At 31.4% G+C, this 6000-nt stretch overlaps 1 protein-coding gene across 2 annotated transcripts in view; it reads right to left on the minus strand.

Annotated features, from left to right (window-relative positions):
- Positions 1-3579, minus strand: part of LOC123698994 (G-protein coupled receptor dmsr-1-like) — a 40278-nt gene extending 36699 nt beyond the window's left edge. For both annotated transcript variants that reach the window (XM_045645846.1, XM_045645845.1), the window contains exon 1: positions 3445-3579. The gene's annotated coding sequence lies outside the window, so the exon portion shown is untranslated. The remainder of the gene's footprint in view (positions 1-3444) is intronic.
- Between the last annotated feature and the right edge of the window lie 2421 nt (positions 3580-6000).

Below are 6000 nucleotides of genomic sequence, written 5' to 3' on the forward strand. Positions count from 1 at the left end.
AATTTGATAGAAATAACCTAAGAAATAACTAATACAAAAATACAAATTGTGTGTTCAAAAATCGATAGACTTTAGTCTTTAACAAGAACAAATGTTTTTTTAAAGTGAAACTTTTATTACATCGTGTCAAACTTTTTGGTCTGTGTAGCGCATGTCGCGTGACGCACGATACGTACGATAATTATCGTACAAATACGATAATTTTTAGTTAAATGTCTATAGTGTGAAAAAAGTTTCACTTTTACCGTGGATTCATAAAACCACACAACATTTTTGTTTCAGAAGTAAGGTTTTGTACTGACCATCAAGTTTCGTACTTTGGTTTCGTATTAACTATGCCAGTGCAAAAATAATAATATAAAAACGTATCATATTTATCAACACAGGGCCCATAGAGATTAAAGTAGTAACAATGAACCGACATCACGTTTACGACTAAAATCGATTTTTAGATGAAACTGCATTGAATGTGAGCCAACCTCATCTTGAGATGAAAACAATGCTTATACTTAACTTGCTTTTAAAACTACGAGATTTGTTAAAAATAATGTTTTTATTACGTAAAACGTGTGGTAATCAAAATATGCAATTTTAATCAAGTTTACTTTGTTTCGACTTAACATGTAATCAGGTGCCGTTTTTAATATCAAAAATGTATTAAAAAGCAATTAATTCAAGATATTATAATCTGAAAAGTATGAAATGTTCTTTTCCGGTAATAAACAATTTTTTTTTCGTTTCCAAGAAGGAAGCTCCCTCAATTTGGAAGAGTTTAAAGAGCCTCAAGGCATTTTTGAATGATGCTGAAAGTAATTGTACCTAGATACAATTTTTATGCAAATTTTCATGAATAATTATTATAATATTTATTTGCATATCATACAAGCCCACGTATGTAGAGTAGAAGGAACGAGACGTCACACGTCACAGTAATCCATATTAATATTATAAATGCGAAAGTAACTCTGTCTGTCCTAAACTACTGAACCAATTTGCATGTGGTATGGAGATATTTTGATACCCGAGAAAGGACATAGGCTACCTTTTATTGCGAAATATGTACCAGGGCGACATTTGACGACGCGGTTGGCGCAGTGGTAAAGTAACTGCCTACTGAGCCGACGGTCCCGGGTTCGAACCCCGGTCTGGGCAAATATTTGTGTGATGAACTCAATTATTTGTTCTTGGGTCTGGGTGTTATTATCTATATAATATGTATTTATTAAATATTATATTTATCGTCGCCTAGTACCCACAACACAAGCCTTAATTGAGCTTACTGTGGGACTAGGTCGACTTGTGTAATAATGTCCTATAATAACGGGCGAAGCCGGGGCGGATCACTACTATCAAATATACTTATGCGTGTTAAATAGAGCAAAATAAACTTTGCAATAATATTTTCTTCCATCCGGGCCCGTAAATACAGAGATGTCATTTTCCGAGATAAATATTTGTTAAACGTAAAAAGATGAAATAAACATAATAATATTGTATATCGTTTTTTAAAAAGGAATGTTTTATGATTTATGCATGCATATGGTAAATTGTAAAAATATGTTATGTCGATTCAAAATTACTGGTAGACGAGGTCTAATTGAATAGATAAATGTTTGTGTTTAAGTTTAAGTGAACCAAAGGTTTGTATAAAATAAGATTAGTTTAAATTTATAAAATTAGCCCTGTATCAAAAATAGAATTTATAATATTATTAGCTCAAGATTATTCAACGATGCTCAGGTGATGGAATGATGTACTACATCTGCATAAGTTTATGCCATTAGCTAAAATTGTTTATGTTCGCTGCAAATAGTTTGCAGCAAGACTTTAAATACTGTAGATACTAGGATGTATAAAGGTATTCAATATTCATATTAATAAATCGCTAAATATAAATTGTGATGCAATCAAATGTCCTTAAAAAACGTTAAAGCGAGACTATTGACTAAAATCCAATTGGGCTTTGTTGTTTGTTGTAAAATATCTTGCATGTAAGTAGGCGTGGTAGCGCGTAAACTTGGCGTAGGCATTCATAAAACAAAAATTTTTCAAATAACTTTTATAATGACATACTTCATTCATAACAAAAGAAAAATACTTTAAAGGGATTTAAAACACTCATTATATTATTATTATATTATTCATACTGATATCCCATTTTTCAGCGACCGTACCAAGTTATTTCAAAATTTCTTAATAAGGCTGTATTCTCGTAAAATTATACACTAGAGTAATATAAAACAGATTATAATTTTAAGTTACGTTTAAGAGACCGTCTTATGATCTATTTTTATATATATTTAATTTAACATTAGCAAACATCGCGATCGATGCAAAATCAAAATAAAATCCTTCCTCAGTTATTTAATCCGTAATAACGACACCGATTTCTCTGCAGGAGAGACGTGAAACTAGAATACTTCCGTTCAACTGATTATATTTAGGCTTAGCTTTTCAGCATGTGTATCTTTAAAGGTTTTATCTTGTACTTTAGTTGTTCCATATTGGATTTTGTTGTATGAAATTAATTTGTACTATATGAAGGTGTCATTGAAGTCGTATCTAACAATGCTAATCTATACTGATAAGTATATAATAATATGAAGCTGAAGAGTAATTGGTTTTTTTTGACCGATCTCAAAAATCTTTTCAATGTTGAATATTTCGTCATCTCTGTTATATGCTAGATATGTACTACGAGAGATGCCGGAACAGATCGCAAGCTTGAAAATGAAATCATTAAAATTTATTTTTCTTCTATGCTTTGTCTTTGTTATACTTTTAAGCATATCTTAAAAAGTAAAAAAAACTGAAGGTAGCCAATGTAAAAAAGCAATATCAAGAAAATGTAATTGATCTATAAAAAATAAAGATTCAATCCGAACATACTGGGTAGCACTAAAACGAACGAAGTATCATTTTTATAACAAAAATGAATCGCAAATGGGTTTCGAAACTCGAGAACGGCTGGACGAATTCGGGAATTTTTTTACGTTTTTGTATTGGGAATGTTCTTATGGAGAGAAATCACGAAAACGGGGCAATAGAGCAGAACAACATCTTTTAGGGTAGCTATTTTGGCATAATTATATACTTTAATCGCTTATTAATTTGTAACTTTTATACCAACTACCCAAAGCTAAAGATTTTTTCTTAAATAAAAAAATAAAACAAAATAACAGCTAAATAATGCTTCATGATTTAATAGTGCTTTTTGAATTTTATTTAGTATCATTACATTTATTGGTTAAAAAAGTTAGAACACAACAGTGTGCCTAACAAAGTAGGTACCTACCCTTTATTAATAATGTTTCTCATATTTAATATTATAGGTCTGTACATTTTATCAACTGCAAAATATTAAACATTATTCAAACAACCCGCCTACATCTGAAAGAAAACAAACAAATATACACAAAAGTTGAAATGCTAAGTTGTACGTACCTTTTCTCAAATTCGAATCAAATATTCACAAGTTCCAGAAATTGAAACATGAAATAAATTATGATCACTTTAATTATCTAGAGTTAGTAAGCAATTTTTATGGAGCCGAGACGGGAAGGCATGGGAGCGACCTGCTTCGACCGAACCACGCTTTCGACTGGAATAGTTGAGTTGAGCGTTTCTAAGGGACTTACACTCTGTCACCATTGAAAACATACATTAGCCATGACAATGACCACAACGCTACCAATTACCACGTCACACATGATAATTTTATATATACGTTTATTTCACGTACGAATAAACACAATACAGAATGTGCCTCGGTGACATCAAGTGTTTACAATATATTCAAGTTGACTACTGTGTAGTGAGTGATCTGATTTACTTTGGCGTCTACCGAAATTTATTGAACATTGACTTTGATAAATTGACATAAATTCTTAACACCACTGATTTAGTTTCGAATTGTTAATTGTAATTTAGCCTTCCCAAAACGGGTAAATGTAAACAAAACTAGTCTAATAATGGAACTTCATCTGCTTTCATAAATGATATTATTGTTTCGCAGTTTTCACCTATTTCTTTGTTAGGTATCCTCTTTTGTATTGGTCGTAGCGTCACGTTGTAGAACTTTTCTCGATAAATGGAATAATAACACAAACACAATTATTCAATTTGAACCGGTAGCTCCTGAGATTAGTTCGTTTCAACAAATAATGATGAATTAATCAATCAAATAAAATTTTGTGCGTGCTAAGAGTATAGTCAGTGTCAATATTAAAATTCTTATGTCTAATAAGTTTGGCGAGACTATTATGCAGGAAATGTTAAAATAACCCCAAATGTTTACCAACAAGACTATAATCGGCAGTTGATTCGAACTTCCTAATTCGGTTATTTTCACGCGCACTCAATGCCAAAACTTTATCGGGTCGTAAAATTCAGAAGCCACTTTTATGAAAGAATACCACCGCTTCGCTAAAATATTACGTAACGAGATTATGGCATATTATTATGACTTTATAGAACTTTATGAATTATGTTATCAGTATTTGCCCAGTGCGCTCTACATTTCATCAACCCTTCCGGTTTAAAATTGCTGGCGATTTATTTTAGTCCTAACAGACTTTTCACAACTAGACATTTATTGGCTCTATGTTTACTACTCACTGTTCTCTTTTTGTTTAAACTAGTACCAATATAGTTTTTGCTGGCGAATTGTAGATAGTTAAATATCCGCAATGCACTTTTAGTAGACGTAGTACATAAATAGTAATGATTTTTTTACTTTCACACATTTGACTCAAATTAATGGATTAATTACTTATAAAGAACAAATGACGATAAAGAAGATGTTAAATTAAATTGAAGCATAACCGTAAAGGTTATTGCTCACATATTAAATTGGCGCCGTATCAGCGTAGCACTGCATCGCATGCCAAGTCTTGGATTTTCCGATATGACACTCTTTATCTTAGTTTAGTAAGACATTTATCCGTCTTATAAATTTTCTTAACAATACATGCAGTATTCGTGATTATTATGGTAAAGTTTCATAATTAATATCATCATAATCATAACTCATATGGGGTAAATGAAGTAATTACGGTAATGTGTTTCAATACACAGATTCGGGTTTTCTCCGCGTATGCTCATATATGAGAGCTTACGTGACTGCGAAAATGATAAATTAAATTCATCGCGCTGGTGTCATGAATATCGAGTAAAGTTACAGTAGTATTTTCCCATATATTCAATTATTATTTTACTAAGAAAATAAATGCAAAGTTAATAACACTTATAATTCAACAGTCATTGCAACAGAAATTTTTTGTTTGTTACCTCAGAAACCACATCGCCAGTTAATATTTTTCTTTTAACTGAAACATTCCCGATCTCTTATCGATTAAAACTTTTGTCGAAATAGATAATTCTGAAAAGGTAAAAATATCAAACAAGGGTTTTAAAAATCAATCAATATGACACAAGTTGTAATAAAAGCGATGTCATTTTCACCTGAAGTTTAATATTTGCGTTCGAGCCACCCAAATCTTCATCCTTCCTCAAGGGAATAATAACCCATCCACCCATGTGAAACCGCATAATAATGATTATCATAACATTTTCGTTAACCCAATTAACAATTTTGCGCATGAATTTCAATTTTCTGTTTTTTCTCCAAGGATTACACAGTAAATGTTTTACAAAAACATTGTTCATGTTGTTTTTAAAAGAACCAATGTAATTATATCCTAAAATAATGTATTTTTGGAATGTTATTCATTCATAATATAACGAAAGAAATTCGGAAGTCCATTAAAGATTTCCAAGATGAATATTTGATCATGACTGAAAAAATGATTAAGGTTAACGGTATAAAAGGCGTATTTACAACGGACAGTGTAAATTAAAATTGTTGTTCGGATATCTATTGTAATCCGAGGATCAACGGTAAACCGATGGCTTCTGGAGAATTGCGACACAAATGAGATCCCAAGATTAAGCCTGAAAACCCATTGAACGCCCCTTAACACCCTTAAGTTGTGGTCATAT

Source organism: Colias croceus, chromosome 17 (genome assembly GCF_905220415.1).
Source record: "Colias croceus chromosome 17, ilColCroc2.1".
NCBI lineage: Eukaryota > Metazoa > Arthropoda > Insecta > Lepidoptera > Pieridae > Colias > Colias croceus.